The 19,310-nt window shown below is 44.2% G+C and overlaps 1 protein-coding gene across 6 annotated transcripts in view; it reads right to left on the minus strand.

The window, feature by feature from the left end:
• Window positions 1-19,310, minus strand: part of LOC129862219 (SH3 and multiple ankyrin repeat domains protein 3-like) — a 423,372-nt gene that overhangs the window by 59,754 nt on the left and 344,308 nt on the right. The window lies entirely within an intron of this gene.

The raw sequence follows: 19,310 nt of genomic DNA on the forward strand, positions 1-19,310 counted from the left end.
ATCCGCGTGATCGAAGCAGTCTTGAAGCGTGGAATCAGATTGGTCGGACCAGCGTTGAACAGACCTGAGCGCGGGAGCTTGTTGTTTTAGTTTCTGTTTGTAGGCTGGAATCAACAAAATGGAGTCGTGGTCAGCTTTTCCGAAAGGGGGGCGGGGGAGGGCCTTATATGCGTCGCGGAAATTAGTATAACAATAATCTAGGGTTTTTCCAGCCCTGGTAGCACAATCGATATGCTGATAGAATTTAGGGAGTTTTGTTTTTAGATTAGCCTTGTTAAAATCCCCAGCTACGATGAATGCAGCCTCAGGGTGTGTGGTTTCCAGTTTACAAAGAGTCAGATAAAGTTCGTTCAGGGCCATCGATGTGTCTGCTTGGGGGGGAATATATACGGCTGTGATTATGATCGAAGAGAGTTCCCTTGGTAGATAATGCGGTCGACATTTGATTGTGAGGAGTTCTAGATCAGGTGAACAGAATGACTTGAGTTCCTGTGTGTTGTTATGATGATCACACCTCGTCTCGTTAATCATAAGGCATACCCCCCCGCCCCTCTTCTTACCAGAAAGATGTTTGTTTCTGTCGGCGCGATGCATGAAGAAACCAGCTGGCTGCATCGACTCCGTTAGCGTCTCTTGAGTTAGCCATGTTTCCGTGAAGCAGAGCACGTTGCAATCCCTGATGTCTCTCTGGAATGCTACCCGTGCTCGGATTTCATCAACCTTATTGTCAAGAGACTGGACATTGGCGAGTAGTATGCTAGGGAGTGGAGCGCGATGTGCCCGTCTCCGAAGCCTGACCAAGAGACCGCTACGTTTGCCCCTTTTACGGCGTCGCATAGGGTCTCCGGCTGGGATCAGATCCATTGTATTGGGTGGAAGGCAAAACACTGGATCCGTTTCGGGAAAGTCATATTCCTGGTTATAACGATGGTGAGTTGACGTTAATCGTATATTCAGTAGTTCCTCCCGACTGTATGTAATGAAACGTAAGATTACCTGGGGTTCCGATGTAAGAAATAACACATAAAAAAACAAAATATATCAGATATATCTATGTCCTGGGAAATTTTCGTATTACTTACAACCTCATGCTAATCACATCAGCCTACATTAGCTCAACCGTCCCGTGGGGGACACACCAATCCTGTTGAGATTTTAACAGGTCCTTGAACTCAGATTTCCTGTATTTATACGCAATGTTGTTGGCAGGGTTTGCCAATCTATCAGAACAATGCCATGGCATTCTCCCCATGTTGGGAAATAATATATTTGAAAAGGTAGATTTGAAATGATATGTCACCAATTACTGTTCCAAAAGAATAAAAAAAAAAAAAAAAAGTATGATCTTTTACCTAATTGTGGCACTATAAACATGCGCTGGGAACACACCATTTTAAAAGCACAGGGCTTGTGTAAGGTGCCATGCCTTAACTTCTGGGAATTATATACATATGAAACCAGTTGCTCTCTGGTTTGGGTAGCAAGTCACTGTGCCAAAATGGCTAAACGGATTTTCAAGCCTTAAAATGACCTTACTATTCAGGGCTTTCAAGTTATGGAGTAAATGTTTTTTTGTAAGACAGACACAGACAGGTGAGGACACTTCAAAATAATTTTCCCATTCACTTTTACTATTGTAAGTGATGAGCTAGCCCAACGGCACATGTGGAGGATGCATAAAAGGTGTTACGCGAAGTGGAATAGGGGAACCCACCAGCAGACCTAGACGAGGAGACTGGGATAAAGTAACCAAGGTATTTATTGAAACACAAGGGGGAGATGGAGTGCAGGTCAGGGGAATCTCGGCCGTGTTGCTGGAAACCAGGTGAGGAGGCTGAGGCTTGAGCGAGAGGGGTTGAGACAGGGTAAGCAGGTCCGGAGGGGAATCCAAGGGAGTAGAAGAGTGGGGAATCCAGGACAGAGTAGAGGGATAACAAGACGTGGGACTGGAGACAGGGACCAGAGTCAGAGCGGGCAGAACTGTAGAGGAGTGGATAACAGCGGCAGGCAAGGAAAACAGGCACAACAAGATAACAGGATCTGAATAGTAACAAACGGCTAGAAACATAGACTGACTGAGCAGAGATTACTGGGGGAGTGGCGGCAGGTCAAGAAGACACAGGATGAGCAGTAGAGGGCGTTGCAGGAGCAGATGTGACACAAGGTAATGTCAATGGAGAAGGAAATACATTGCTCTACAAAAACCATTAGGTTGTACACTTTCCCTGCATACTAAATGTTTGCACTTTTGGTGTCTTGACCTACATTGCATACTCTATAAATATGACCATAGTGCATGATTTATGGGGGGGGGGGGATTCTTATGACACTGCCAGCAGTAACATTTGAGTTAGACAAGGCCTGTATCTTTCAAATGATATGTCACTTTTTATTTTCTGATGACATTGTATTTTGATCCCCCAAACTCAACGGGCCCAGTACAGGACCCCAAACAACCGCTCAGAGTTTATCAGTAAGAAGTAGCTCTATAAAGTGCCTGAAGTAAAGAGGGATTTCAATGAAGGTGGTGGTGTTCAGACTTAGGGTAGAGTCGATTTACGTGGCAATCTAATTAGCATAATAAAACATACAATCTGTCCGTTTTATTGGATGCATCTCAATCCACCGCATCCACCAATGTCGCACTTCCAGATCTGCGGTGAAAGGTGGCAGAGCTAGAGTGGTGTTTATCAGACCAGGAGACATCCTGAAAATTGGTCTTCTCACGTCTGTAGTGTCTGAACGTCTGTAGCGTCTGAACAGTTTGGGCTACACACTAATATGACACTTCTGTGGAAAGGTGAGTCTCTCACAAACATGATAGTCTTATATCTCTCAGATATTAGACGGACACTTCAGAACAAATTTCCTTTAGATTTTTTGGGGACTATCTGTTGTTCCATGCAGTGAATCTGTTATTCAGTGTGTTTCTATTGGCTAATAGCATAAAGGCCAAATTACATTTTTCATCAAAAATGTTATTTTTATTTTTGTATTCTTCATATAATTCCAAATCAAATTGCTAAATGATCCTTGGTATGACCTTCTTATAACTATTCCATATAACTTAGTAGAACCCCCCCTCCCCGGCTTAGAGAGGGCTTAGACTGTAGAGGGTTTAAGACATGTGCATCTGTGGCTGGCAAGGCAGATGGCAATAAAACCACTTTAAACAAAAACGGTCAGCATATTAAATACATGCATTATTAATATTCAGTTTTCTGTGAAAGCTAAGCCAATAGCTGAAAAAAACAGGAAATTCAAAAGACCTCCTCAATTTGAACTGTACACTTACTAACACGTATGGTGGAGTGTGTGTGTGTGCTCATGTAGCACTGCTTCTTTCTTGCCAGGATGCAAGAGCTGTTCTGTCCTTTGAAGGACGCAAGGCGCTTCACTTCAATTAACACACACGTACGTACCCCTACAACCTCACCTGGGTGTTTCTCTGTTGGCCATGCATTATCTGCCTCCACTCTCTCCAGTTGTAAGCCAGTAACATGGCCAGCTGGCTGAATCACCTTCCTGACCTCCAGCTCACACAACAAGCCCAGCTAAACTATACCTGCTTTAACACACTCACCTCTGGCACACACCTGGCCTAACCCAGCGCACGCACGCACGCACGCACGCACGCACGCACGCACGCACGCACGCACGCACGCACGCACGCACGCACGCACGCACGCACGCACGCACACACACACACACACACACACACACACACACACACACACACACACACACACACACACACACACACACACACACACACACACACACACACACACACACACACACTCCTGACTCCAGGCCCAGTTCACACTCCTACCCCCTACTCACTACTATAGGTCCCTTAAGGAGTGGGGACAGTGCACTCGGTAGGGTCCCTATAAGCAGAATGGACATGGTCCTGTATAAGTGGGTCATAGATAAGGGGGAACCTAAACCTCTACTTCAGACAGTCTTCAAAGACACACACTGTAATGAGAACATGATAAAATCACCCTTTAATTTTCTCGCTTTATCTTTGTCTCACAATGGTCATGTCTTTAATTTGTTTTAGACAGCGGCATCACATATGACTGACCCATTTCCATACAGAGGAGAGAGAGAGAGAGAAAAGAGAGGGAGATATATTATCCTTACAGAAAAGAAACACACTCTGTCCCTTTAGTATTTAGAATTGACTTAAAAAATAAGAAACATTGATTTTAGAATTAGAATAATTTAGGCTATAATAGGATGAAGTTAGAGATGGTCAGAGGGGAGGGGTAAGGGGAGGGACATAGAGGACAAAAGATACAGTACAATACCAAGCCAATGTACCAAAGGAAAAAAACAAAAGCAGGAAATATGTTATTTTAAACACATGCATGCACAGTTGTAGTCTATGTCTTGTTGTGTGTCTGGTACAGTTACTTTGACAACAGATAGAGCATGTGATCCCCCAGCTATTTCTGTATCCATCACTGAAAATGATTGTGTGAAAAGAAACAACTTGTTAAAATGTGAAAAGTGTGGTTTGTAAATTCAGGAGTTCAGGAAGAGAGAATAGGAGGAGGGATATATGTAAAGAGAGGGAAAGGGAGAGAAATGGAGGAACAAATGGAGGTGGACGAGAGAAAAAATGTAATAACAGGTGAAGAAGTAGAAAATAAAGAGTGCAGGAGATTGATAGTGAGATAGCGGTAATGGAAGAGATGGAGGAGGGTTGAACACTGTGATGTGACAGTTATTTCACAGCGGAAAACATTTAATAGGTCCACATTCAGCCAGTCAAAGTTGTCAGCTCATTTGACTCAGCTTCACACCAAGACTGATTGTCATTACACAAAGAGAAAGAGAGAGAGCGAGAGAAAGAGAGAGAGCAAGAGAGAGCATTTGAGGAAAAGGGGAGACAGCCAGAGAGAGTGAGGATGAAAGAAAGATGGAGAGAGACATACTGTAAGAAGAGGGAGAGACAGATTCTTTCTGGCTGGGTCCTCACATTGTAGCCTTTAAAATATATATACACTACCGTTCAAAAGCTTGGGGTCACTTAGAAATGTTGTGTCTTTTAAAAGAAAAGCACATTTTTTGTACATTAAAATTAACATCAAATTGATCAGAAATTCCTGTGTAGACATTGTTAATGTTGTAAATGACTATTGTAGCTGGAAACAGCTGATAAAATAAAAAAACTTTTAAAAAAACTGTATCACTGTATTTCTGATCAATTTGATGTTATTTTAATGGACAGAAATGTGCTTCTCTTTCAAAAACAAGAACATTTATAAGTGACCCCAAACTTTTTTTACGGTAGTATATATACAGTATATACTGTATAGATACACTGCTCAAAAAAATAAAGGGAACACTTAAACAACACAATGTAACTCCAAGTCAATCACACTTCTGTGAAATCAAACTGTCCACTTAGGAAGCAACACTGATTGACAATAAATTTCACATGCTGTTGTGCAAATGGAATAGACAAAAGGTGGAAATTATAGGCAATTAGCAAGACACCCCCAATAAAGGAGTGATTCTGCAGGTGGTGACCACAGACCACTTCTCAGTTCCTATGCTTCCTGGCTGATGTTTTGGTCACTTTTGAATGCTGGCGGTGCTCTCACTCTAGTGGTAGCATGAGACGGAGTCTACAACCCACACAAGTGGCTCAGGTAGTGCAGTTCATCCAGGATGGCACATCAATGCGAGCTGTGGCAAAAAGGTTTGCTGTGTCTGTCAGTGTAGTGTCCAGAGCATGGAGGCGCTACCAGGAGACAGGCCAGTACATCAGGAGACGTGGAGGAGGCCGTAGGAGGGCAACAACCCAGCAGCAGGACCGCTACCTCCGCCTTTGTGCAAGGAGGTGCACTGCCAGAGCCCTGCAAAATGACCTCCAGCAGGCCACAAATGTGCCTGAACTCAATTTTATACACTAATTGTAGTCTCACCCATTCATTTCTAATGACCGGTGATTTTTGATCGGGAACACCACAGGTGTACAAAGTTAAATAAAACACCCAAGATTTTATTAATATCATCCAAATGTATTTTGTGTGTTCAGATGCCCTGTGTGGACAAAGTCATGGAACCTTATGACAATCAGAATAAAATAACTACATTTTTCAGAGAGAAAACATGTAAATCGGTCCAATTCGACCGGAACACAGCAGGAGGGTTAACACTTTTTTGGTTACTACATGATTCCATATGTGTTATTTCATAGTTTTGATGTCTTCACAAAAAATATATGGGGGATTGGAAATGATGCAGACAATTACATTGATGGAAGCTACAATCTATCTGCAATATTAAAGCTGATCTACCCCACACCCATTTTTTTTAAATACATGTATAAATACATGTAATACATAAATACATTGCTCCCTCCCTCCCTCCCTCCCTCCCTCCCTCCCTCCCTCCCTCCCTCCCTCCCTCCCTCCCTCCCTCCCTCCCTCCCATTCTTCTTCTCTCTTTCTCTCTCTTCTTTTATCTCCTCCCTCTCTCTCTGGCTATGCTAATATCTCTACTGACTTACAGGTAACACTAAGACTAAGAGTGTTACTTACAGTGTGTGCGTGTGTGTTTTAGAATTAGCACATTGCCTCCATCAGAGGCTAATAACCCATAAACATTTATTGCTGTAAGCAATCACAACTGGATGGGATCAATAGTGCTATGTCTGTCAGAGATTTGGATTTAACTAAAGAAAAGTGAGTATTGGTCTCATCAGGTTCTCCTATACACATCTGCCTAAGGTCATGCCATGATTCGTTGACTGACTTGGTGATTAGATTTGTTAGCATTGTATTATGTTGTCTGTATCTCATTTCTTTTTCTTGTCCCTCTTTTTGTACTAAAGTATCTCATCATATCATCAGTTCCTCCCATGAGTTCCTTTCTGTTAGTTAAAGGAGAGAGGCGTGTTAACGTGCATGACCTTGTAAACGTAGCACTTTAGAGCTTCTGTATGACTGTGATTATTACTGCCTCATCTCAGAGCTCTGGGGTCAAATGCAGCCTTAGCTAGTTATTACATATGTGTGTGTGTGTGTGATGCCTCCTCAATGCCCACAACTCGTTCTTCTGCCTGCTCTCTCTTCTTTTCTTTTCTCTCTCAACCATGACTCCCTTTTCTCTCCTGTTGCAGAGGTCCTGTGATTACCATTCCAGGAGAGTAGAGAAAGAGCTAGAGAGTGAGGTATAGACATAGAGGAAGGGGAGGAAGGAGAGACTCCCGGCTAAAAATAGAGCAGTCTGTATCTGACTGGTGATTCATAAGGCTGTGAGTCATTCAACTAGTCAGCACTGAGGAGACACGGAGGGAGGGAGGAAGGGAGGGGATGGAGACAGGGATGGAGCGAGTGAGAGGACAAAGGGGAAAGAGATGAAAGGGAAGAAGGAGGGAGGAAAAGAGAGAAAGAAAATAGATAAATAAACCATTAAGAAATGTCAAACCTTGTTACTAAAACTAAATAGTAGTCGGTCAGCAACACAACTTAGATTAAAAAGTGCACACAATGCAAACACCTATACACCCACGGCAGCAGCTTTAAGCTGAAAAAAAAGGTTTTCCCGTAATTTAATCCTTCCGTGTATGATAGTTTTTGCCTGCCTCACTAACAACGCCTTTTGCCTATTCCCTGCCTGTACTTTAGCCTATCAGATTTCCTGTTATCAAACTATTGCCTTATTGTCACGCCCTGGCCATAGAGAGGCTTTTATTCTCTATTTTGGTTAGGCCAGGGTGTGACTAGGGTGGGCATTCTAGTTTCTTTATTTCTATGTTTTCTGTTTCTATGTTTTGGCCGGGTATGGTTCTCAATCAGGGACAGCTGTATAATGTGGTCTCTGATTGGGAATCATACTTAGGCAGCCTGTTTTTCCACCTTAGTTGTGGGTAGTTGTCTGTGTTAGTGGCCTGTATAGCCCTAGTCAGCTTCATGTTCATTTTTGTTGTTTCTTGTTTTGTTGGCGACATTTATTACATTAAAAGAAAATGTACGCCTACCACGCTGCACCTTGGTCCGATCATTTACCTGACGACGTTCGTGACACTTATCTCCTGGACGACGTTACTAGCCTTTTCCCTGACTGCACTGTTGCCTTTTTGGACCCCTGTTTATGACCTTCTGCCTGCCCCTGGACCCAGCTACCTGCCTCCTCCTGTGGTCAGTTTCAATAAACACCTGCTGCACCCTGCGCTTGAAACCAGCTCTCTGTCTCCCCTCGTGTTCATTACAAGAGTAACTTTAACTCTATGTAGACTGGGACCAAATGTTATCTGAAACATTGTTGAATTCAATTCTATAGGAGTTAAATTAACACTTATTTTTACTGTGTATTCTCCTCCATTTCTGCATCATATGATTTTTTTAATTTAAACTTTATTTAACTAGGCAAGTCAGTTAAGAACAAATACTTATTTACAATGACAGCCTAGGAAAAGTGGTTTAACTGCCTTGTTCAGGGGCAGAATGACAGATTTTCACCTTGTCAGCTCGGGGCTCGATCTAAGAAACTTTCGGTTACTGCCCCGGCACTTGCACTGTCCACTTTCCTCCCGGCCGGCTCGGCCCTCCCCTCCTGCTCCGTGGCTGTGTGACTCATTGCGAACTTACAGAACAGGGTTGCGGGTAGTTGAGCAAAAATTGACAAACAAAACTCCCGGAGGACCTATCATCATTTAACTCTTTCCTCTCTACCTCGACCCCTCTGACCTCAAAAACGACAGTATCTCTTCTTAAATTTCCAAAACACTTGAGCGTGCTGTCTCTGACCAACTCTCTCACCATCTCTCTCAGAATGATCTTCTTGACTCTAACCAGTCAGGCTTCAAGATGGGTCACTCAACCGAGACTGCTCTCCTCTGTGTCATGGAGGCTCTCGGCACTGCCAAAGCTGACTCGCTCTCCTCTGTTCTCATCCTCCTAAATCTGTCAGCTGCCTTGAACAACATAAACCATCAGATCCTCCTCTCCACCCTCTCAAGCTCAATTACTTTTCTCTTTCCCCCCCTTCTTTGCGTGCCTGGTAGATATCTCAGCTTGGATGTCAGCCCACCACCAAAAGCTCAACCTTGACAAGAAGGAGCTTCTCTTCCTCCCGGGGAAGCCATGTCTGCTCCAAGACCTCTCCATCACGGATGACAACCCCACAGTGTCCCCCTCCCAGAGTGCAGAGAACCTTGAGCCTGGACAACACCCTGTTGTTCTCTGCAAACATCAAAGCAGTGACTCGCTCCTGCATGTTCAAGCTTTACAACATCCGTAGAGTACGACCCTACCTCACACAGGAAGCAGCGCAAGTCCTAATCCAGGCACTTGTCATCTCCTATCTGGAATACTGCAACTCGTTGTTGGCTGGGCTCCCCACTTGTGCCAGCAAACCCCTGCAATTTATCCAGAACGCTGCAGCGTGCCTGGTATTCAATCTCCCTAAGTTTCCCCCTGTCCTACGGACACTCCACTGGCATCCAGTCAAAGCTTGCATCCACTACAAGAACATGGTACTTTCCTACGGAACAGGAAGAGGAACTGCCCCTGCCTACCTTCAGGCTATGCTCAAATTCTACACCGCAACCGAGTACTCTGTTCTGCCACCTCTGGTCTCTTGGACCTCCCACCCCTGGACCTCCCGCTAAGCCTCGTCAATGTTATTTTCTGTCCTGGCACCCCAATGGTGGAACCAGCTTCCCCCCTGAAGCTAGGACAGCAGAGTCCCTGTCCATCTTCCGAAAACATCTGAAACCTTACCTCTTCAAAGAATATCTTAAATAATGCCACAGCAACCCCCCCTCTATTTTGTGAACTAACATTCGTACTAGACTTTTTCCCCCTTACTAGCTCTGACTTTGCTGATAGCTACTTAAAACATGTAATTACGACTGAGATATGTGGTTGTCCCACCTAGCTGAATGAATGCACTAACTGTAAGTCACTCTGGATAAGAGCATACTCTAAATAACTCTAATGTAAATGTTAAATACATCACTCATTGTTGAGTTAATGAATTCAATCAATATCCTTTTCTTTCTCGCTCTCATTCTCTCAATCAGTGTCTCCCTCCTTCTCCCCTTCTCTTTCCCTTCCCTTCATCCCTCTGTCCTCTCCCCCTTCCCTCTCTCCAATAATCTCTTTCTCCCTTTTTTATCTCTCCTACCTGCAGTAAATGATAAAATGTCATCCCCAGATGAATGTCCACTTGGCGATGTGGTTGTGCGCAGGTGTGTCTGTGTGTGTGTGTGTGTGTGTGTGTCTGTGTGTGTCTGCGTGTGCATGTGTGTTTGTCTGCATGTGCATGTGTGTCTGTGTGTGTGAGAGAGAGGTGTCACAATAAATAACAACAGATTCACTGATGGCCTGACCCTGGCCTTAACTCTACCCCTATCCATCCCCCTATCTCTTTCCCTCTCTCTCTCTATCTATCTCTCTCTGACCCTGACTAAAACCTTATCACCAAATCAACACAGAGAGGTGGAAAGGGAGAGAATGGGGGGAGAGAGAAAAAGAGAGAGAAAGAGACAGAGAGGGAAAGAGAGACAAAGACAGTTGGATAGATTAAGGGGGATGAGACAGTGAGAGTCACGACACAGGGTGATGTATTAGAGACCCTGCAGCACACAGTCAGTTACTCAAAAACCCACACTCTGATTTCAATACAACTACACAACTACACACTCACGCATACACGGGTAAAACACATGGATAAAAAATGATGTGCACACACACACTTACACACACAGACAAAATCACACGCACGCACGCACGCACGCACACACACACACACAGACACAGGGAGCAGTGTTGTTTAGGTTAGTTAATTGTAGACAGGGCTGTCTTTCCTGCTTCACTGAGCTGAGCTGAGACATATTGCCATGACTGTCAGTGATGCCTCAGTGCTTACCAGATAAACAAGTGTGTGTTTGTCTGAGTGTGTGCATGCTTGTGTGTGAATGTGTGTGCCTGAGTTTGTGTGTGATTGTCTTTCTGTGTATGTGTGTCCTCTAGTGTGTTATCTATTATTTCATGACTGTTGAAGTATCCTAGGATGCATCAAATTCCTGCAAAAACAACTGCATATCATTAACTGTTGAGCATAATCTATTATTTAGCTAGACTTATTTTTTGCACCAAAATCCTTTGCTGAGTTAATATTAAACAATCAAAAAATATATATAATGTTTCTGTACTTCAATACCCAGTGGAAAGGAGTGAAGGACATGGAATGAGAAGGAGAAGTGGAGGGAGGGAGGGAATTGGAGAGAGAGAGAGGAGGGGGAAGAGACAAATAGAGGAGAGAGAGAGATAAGGGGGGAGGGAAACAGAGGGAAGAGAGGTAAGTGACACATAGAGGAGAGAGAGAGAGAGAGAGAGAAAGAGATAAAGGAGGAGAGAAATACAAAGAGAGGAGGGGTAAAAGACAAATAGAGGAGAGAGAGGGAGATAAGGGAGGGAGAGGGGGGAATCAGCAAGAGAGGAGAGGGAATAAGGAAAGACAGGACGGAGAGCGGAGAAAAAGAAAGAGTTGCCTCACATTAATTTCTTCTCCTCTGTCCTTTAGTGGATTCTCCCTTATTCTTCTCCTTCACTATCTCATTCCCTCCTTTGTTTAGAGACCCCCCTTTTCTCAGCCTCTCACACTCTCACCCAGGCACTCTCTCCTCACCCCTCCTCACCTCCTAATCCCATAAAGCGGCAGGATTCCTCAAGGAATGGGGGGGGGGGGGGGGGGGCAAGATAACATACATTCCTCAACACCTATTTTCACAAAACCCTCTCCAGACACCCTCAAACACAAGTGAAAAATAAATTCACATTCAAGAAAACATTAAAAATGAATCTACAAAGATTGACCATATGACTGGATAGATACTGACCCCTGAATGACATGACCAAAAGTATGTGGACGTGTGCTCATCGAACATCTCATTCCAAAATCATGGGCATTAATATGGAGTTGGTCTCCCCTTTGCTGCTATAACAGCCTCCACTCTTCTGGGAAGGTTTTCCATTAGATGTTGGAACATGACTGCGGGGGCTCACTTCCATTCAACCACACCAGCATTAGTGAGGTCGGGCACTGATGTTGGACGATTAGGCCTGGCTCATAGTCGGCGTTCCAATTCATCCCAAAGGTGTTCGATGGGAGTTGAGGTCAGGGCTCTGTGCAGGCCAGTCAAGTACCTCCACACCGATCGCGACAAACCATTTCTGTATGTACCTCGCTTTGTACACGGGGGCATTGTCATGCTGAAACAGGAAAGGTCTTCCCCAAACTGTTGCCACAAAGTTGGAAGCACAGAATCATCTGGAATGTCATTGCATGCTGTAGCGTTAAGATTTCACTTCACTGGAAATAAGGGGCCTAGCCCGAACCATGAAAAACAGCCCCAGACCATTATTCCTCTTCCACCAAACTTTACAGTTGGCACTATGCATTGGGGCAAGCAGCTTTCTCCTGGAATCTGCTAAACCAAGATTCTTCTGTCGGACTGCCAGATAGTGGAGTGTGATTCATCACTCCAGAGAACACGTTTCCACTGCTCCAAAGTTCAATGGCAGCAAGCTGACGCTTGGCATTGTGTATGGTGATCTTAGGCTTGTGTGCGGCTGCTCAGCCATGGAAACCCATTTCATGAAGATCCCTACGAACAGTTGTTTTGCTGACGTTGCTTCCAGTGGCAGTTTGGAACTCAGCAGTGAGTGTTGCAACCGAGGATAGACAATTTTTATGCGCTACGTGCTTCAGCACTCTGAGATCCCGTTCTGAGCCGCTGTTGCTTCTAGACATTTCCACTTCACAATAACAGCACTTACAGTTGACCGTGGCAGCTCTAGCGGGAGAGAATTTTGACAAACTGACTTGATGGAAAGGTGGCATCTTATGACGATACCACGCTGAAAGTCACTGAGCTCTTCAGTAAGGCCATTCTACTGCCAATGTTTGATCAAATCAAATTTGATTGGTCACATACATATGGTTAGCAGATGTTAATGCGAGTGTAGCAAAATGCTTGTGCAGTAATATCTAACAAGTAATCTAACAATTCCCCAACAACTACCTACAGTTGAAGTCGGAAGTTTACATACACCTTAGCAAAATACATTTAAACTCAGTTTTTCCACAATTCCTGACATTTAATCCTAGTAAAAATTCCCTGTCTTTGGTTAGTCAGGATCAACACTTTATTTTAAGAATGTGAAATATCAGAATAAGAGTAGAGAGAATGATTTACTTCAGCTTTGATTTCTTCCATCACATTCCCAGTGGGTCAGAAGTTTACATACACTCAATTAGTATTTGGTAGCATTGTCTTTAAATTGTTTAACTTGGGTCAAACGTTTCAGGTAGCCTTCCACAAACTTCCCACAATAAGTTGGGTGAATTTTGTCCCATTCCTCCTGACAGAGCTGGTGCAACTGAGTCAGGTTTGTAGGCCTCCTTGCTTGCATACACTTTTTCAGTTCTGCCCACACATTTTCTATAGGATTGAGGTCAGGGCTTTGTGATGGCCACTCCAATACCTTGACTTTGTTGTCCTTAAGCCATTTTGCCACAACTTTGGAACTATGCTTGGGGTCATTCTCCATTTGGAAGACCCATTTGCGATCAAGCTTTAATTCCCTGACTGATGTCTTGAGATGTTGCTTCAATATATCCACATCATTTTCCTTTCCTCATGATGCCATCTATTTTGTGAAGTGCACCAGTCCCTGCTGCAGCAAACACCCCCACAACATGATGCTGCCACCCCCGTGCTTCACGGTTGGGATGGTGTTCTTTGGCTTGCAAGCATCCCCTTTTTTTCTCCAAACATAACGATGGTCATTATGGCCAAACAGTTCTATTTTTGTTTCATCAGACCAGAGGATATTTCTCCAAAAAGTACGATGTGCAGTTGCAAACCGTAGTCTGGCTTTTTTATGGCGGTTTTGGAGCAGTGGCTTCTTCCTTGCTGAGCGGCCTTTCAAGTTATGTCGATATAGGACTCATTTTACTGTGGATATATATACTTTTGTACGTGTTTCCTCTAGCATCTTCACAAGGTCCTTTGCTGTTGTTCTGGGATTGATTTGCACTTTTCGCAACAAAAGTACGTTCATCTCTAGGAGACAGCACGTGTCTCCTTCCTATGCGGTATGATGGCTGCGTGGTCCTATGGTGCTTATGCTTGCAAACTATTATTTGTACAGATGAACGTGGTACCTTCAGGCGTTTGGGAATTGCTCCCAAGGATGAACCAGACTTGTGGAGGTCTACAATATGTTTTCTGAGGTCTTGGCTGATTTCTTTTGATTTTCCCATGATGTCAAGCAAAGAGGCACTGAGTTTGAAGGTACATCAACAGGTACACCTCCAATTGACTCAAATTAAGTAAATTAGCCCACTAGAAGCTTCTAAAGCCATGACATAATTTTCTGGATGTTTCCAAGCTGTTTAAAGGCACAGTCAACTTAATGTATGTAAACTTTTGACCCACCTGAATTGTGATACAGTGAATTATAAGTGAAATTATCTGTCTGTTAACAATTGTTGGAAAAATTACTTGTGTCATGCACAAAGTAGATGTCCTAACTGACTTGACAAAACTATAATTTGTTAACAAGACATGTGTGGAGTGGTTGAAAAATGAGTTTTAATGACTCCAAACTAAGTGTATGTAAACTTCCGACTTTAGCTGTAATACACACAAATCTAAAGGGCTGAATGAGAATATGTACATGTAAATACATGGATGAGCGATGGGCAAGCGGCATAGGCAAGGTGAAATAGATGGTATAAAATACAATACATACTGTACATATGACATGAGTAATGTAAGATATGTAAACATTATTAATGTGGCATTATTTATAGTGGCATTGTTTAAAGTGACTAGTGACCCATTTATAAAAGTGGTCAGTGATTGGGTCTCAATGTATGCAGCAGCCTCCCTGAGTTAGTGATTGCTGTTTAGCAGTCTGATGGCCTTGAGATAGAAGCTGCTTTTCAGTCTCTCGGTCCCAGATGCACCTGTACTGACCTCACTTTCTGGACGGTAGCTTTCCGAACAGGCAGTGGCTCAGGTGGTTGTTGTTCTTGATGATCTTTTTGGCCTTCCTGTGACATCGGGTGCTGTAGGTGTCATGGAGGGCTGTTAGTTTGCCCAGACTGCACCACCCACTGGAGAGCCTTGTGGTTGAGGGCAGTGCAGTTGCCGTACCAGGCTGTGATACAGTCCGACAGAATGCTCCTGATTGTGCATCTGTTAAAGTTTGTCATGGTTTTGGGTGACAAGCCAAATTTCGAGGCACTGCTGCGCCTTCCTCGCCACACTGTCTGTGTGGGTGGACCATTTCAGTTTGTCTGTGATGTGTATGCCTCGGAACTTAAAACTTTCCACCTTCTCCATTGCTGTCCCTTCGATATGGATAGGGGGGTGCTCCCTCTGCTGTTTCTTGAAGTCCACGATCATCTCCTTTATTTTGTTGATGTTGAGTGAGACACACTCCCAGGGCCCTCACCTCCTTCCTGGAGGTTGTCTCGTCATTGTTGGTAATCAAGCCCACTACTGTAGTGTCGTCTGCAAACTTGATGATTGAGTTAGTGGCGTGCATGGCCAGGCAGTCGTGGGTGAACAGGGAGTACAGGAGGGGGCTAAGCACACATCCTTGTGGGGTCCCAGTGTTGGGGGTCAGTGAAGTGGAGATGTTGTTTCCTACTTACACCACCTTTGGGGCGGCCCGTCAGAAAGTCCAGGACCCAATTGCACAGGGTTGAGACCCAGGACCTCCAGCTTGATGATGAGCTTGGAGGAAACGATGGTGTTGAATGCTGAGCTGTAGTCAATGAACAGCATTCTTACATATGTATTCCTCTTGTACAGATGGGATAGGACAGTGTGCAGTGTGATGGCGATTGCATCGTCTGTGGACCTGTTGGGGTGGTATGCAAATTGAAGTGGGTTTAGGGTGATCGGTAAGGTGGAGGTGATATGATCCTTGACTAGTCTCTCAAAGCACTTCATGATGACAAAAGTGAGTGCAAAGGGTAGTCATTTAGTTCAGTTATCTTTGCCTTCTTGGGTACAGGAACAATGGTGGCCATCTTGAAGCATGTGGTGACAGCAGACTGTCAGGGAGCGTTTGAATATGTCTGTAAACACACCAGCCAGCTGGTCTGCGCATACTCTGAAAACGCGGCTAGGGATGTCGTCTGGGCCGGCAGCCCTGCGAGGGTTCACACATTTAAATGTTTTACTCACGTCGGCCACGGAAAAGGAGAGGGGGGGCGCAGTCCTTATTAGCGGGCCGTGACGGGGGCACTGTATTATCCTCAAAGCGGGCAAAGAAGGTGTTTAGTTTGTCTGGAAGTGTGACGTCGGTGTCCGTGACTTGGCCGGTTTTCTTCTTGTCGTCCGTGATTTCCTATAGACCCTGCCACATACGTCTCGTGTCTGAGCCGTTGAATTGCGACTCCACTTTGTCCCTGTTCTGTAATTTCGCTTGTTTGATTGCCTTGCAGAGGGACTAACTACACTGTTTATTTTCAGCCATATTCCGAGACCTCTTTCCATGGTTAAATGCGGTGGTTTGTGCTTTCAGTTTTGCGTGAATGCCGCCATCTATCCACAGTTTCTGGTTAGGGTACGTTTTTAATAGTCACAGTGGGTACAACATCTCCCATGCACTTCCTTATAAGCTCACTCACCGAGTCTTGAAGTGTGGATTCCGATTGGTCAGACCAGCGTTGAATGGTTCTAGTCACTGTTACATCCTGTTTGAGTTTCTGCCTATAAGACGGTAGGAGGGCTTTGTATGCATTGCGGAAGTTAGAGTAGCAGTGATCAAGTGTATTACCCCCCCGAGTACTGCAATCAATATTCTAAAATAATTTAGGTAGCGTTGTTCTCAATTTTGCTTTGTGAAAATCCCCAGCTACAATAAATGCAGCATCAGGATATATGGTTTCCAGTTTACATAGAGTCCAGTGAAGTTCCTTGAGGGCTGTTGTGGTGTCTGCTTGAGGGGGAATGTACACAGCTGTGACCTATAACTGACGAGAATTCTCTTGGGAGATAATATGGCCGGCATTTGATTGTAAGGAATTCTAGGTTGGGTGAGCATAAGGACTTGAGTTCCTGTATGTTGTTATGATTACACCATGAGTCGTTAATCATGAAGCATATACCCCTGCCCTTCCTCTTCCCAGAGAGGTGTTTATCTCTGTCAGCTTAATGCATGGAGAAGACCGGTGGCTGAACCGATTCCAACAACATATCGCGAGAGAGCCATGTTTCCGTGAAACAGAGAATGTTACAATCTCTGATGTCTCTCTGGAAGGCAAGCCTTGCTCAAATTTCATCTACCTTGTTGTCACGAGACTGGACATTGGCGAGTAGTATACTCTGGAGCGGTGGGCGATGTGCATGTCTACGGAGCCTGACCAGTTGGCTGCTCCGTCTGCCCCTTCTGCGGTGCCGTCGTTTTGGGTCGGCTTCTGGGATTAGATCCATTGTCCTGGGTGATGGTCCAAACAGAGGATCCACTTCGGGAAAGTTGGATTCCTGGTCGCAATGTTGGTAAGTTGACGTCGCTCTTAAATCAAATAGTTCTTCCCGGATGTATGTAATAAGACTTAAGATTTCCTGGGGTAACAATGTAAGAAATAATACAGAAAAAAACAAAATGCTGCACAGTTTCCTAAGGACTCAAATTGAGGCGACCATCTCTGCATCATTGTGCCAAAACAATGATGGAGATTGCATGGCTGTGTGCTCGATTTATACACCTGTCAGTACCGAATCCACTAATTTGAAGGGGTGTCCACATACTTTTGAAGATACAGTTTATTCAGAAAGTTTTCAGATTAAATAGAAATATCACATTTAAAATAAGTATTCAGACCCAAAGGTGAACCTTTGCCCCAGTCTGAAGCAGGTTTTCATCAAGGATCTCTCTGTAATTTGCTCCATTAATTTCCCCCTTGTCCTGACTAGTGTCCCAGTCCCTGCCTCTGAAAAACATCCTCACAGCATGATGCTTCCACCACCATGCTTCACCGTAGAAATAATATTGGCCAGGTGATGAGTGGTACCTGGTTTCCTCCAGACGTGATGCTTGGAGTTCAGTCTTGGTTTCATCAGACCAGAGAATCTTTAGGTGCCTTTTGGAAAACTCCAAGCAGGCTGTCATGTGCCTCTTACTGAGGAGTGAATTCAGTCTGGCCTGATTGGTGGAGTGCTGCAAAGATGGTTGTCCTTCTGGAAGGTTCTCTCATCCCCACAGAGGAACTGTGGGGATGAGTCACCTCCTTTGCCAAGGCCCTTCTCCCCCGATTGCTCAGTTTGGCCAGGCGGCCATGGCTTGGTTTTTGCTCTGACATGCAGTATCAACTGTGAGACCTTTCAAAATCATCTCCAATCAATTAAATTTACCACAGGTGGACTCCAATCAAGTTGTAGAAACATCTGAAGGATGATCAATGGAAACCGGATGCACCTGAGCTCAATTTCAAGTCTCATTGCAAAGGGTCTGAATAGTTTTTTATTTTTTAATACATTTGCTAAAATATCAAAAACCTGTTTTAACTTTGTCATTATGGGATATTGTGTGTAGATTGATGAGGGCAAAAAAATATTTAATACATTTTAGAATAAGGCTGTACTGTGGAAAAATTGAAGGGGTCTGATTAGTTTCGGATAATCACTGTATAGTGTACGTATTGACTGTTAATCTAAACATGCAGAGATAGAGAATACATTAATGAATGCAACATGTACAAGTAACTGCCAAAATAAAGGAAACACCAACATAAGGGCCACCACGAGCTAGGACAGCTTCAATGCACCTTGGCATAGATTCTACAATTCTCTGGAACTCTATTGGAGCGATGCAACAACATTCTTCCACGAGAAATTCCATCATTTGTTGATGGTGGTGGAAATCGCTAACACAGGAGCCACTACAGAATCTCCCATAAGTGTTCAGTTGGGTTGAGACCTGGTGACTAAGACTCAAGTGTTTCCATTATTTTGGCAGGTACCTGTATGTTTTCCCCCATGTCTTTTCATGTGCTCTTTTGAACTTCTTTCTGATTGAGACACCTCCTCAACAGAGTATGTGAGAGTAGATCATGTGTTTGTGAGCATCTTCAGGTGTGTGTTTGTGTGTGTGCGCATGTGTGAATGCGCGTGCGTGCAATTGTTCATGTGTGTGTGTGTGTGTGTGTGTGTCCGCAGTCAGCGAGGGTATAGACATTAGAGGTCAGCATACATAATATTGTACATACAGGGCTGAGTCAGCTCTGTGGACAGCACCTATTGTTCCACCAGCCTG

The sequence above is a fragment of the Salvelinus fontinalis genome, chromosome 9 (genome assembly GCF_029448725.1).
Source record: "Salvelinus fontinalis isolate EN_2023a chromosome 9, ASM2944872v1, whole genome shotgun sequence".
Taxonomy (NCBI): Eukaryota; Metazoa; Chordata; class Actinopteri; order Salmoniformes; family Salmonidae; genus Salvelinus; species Salvelinus fontinalis.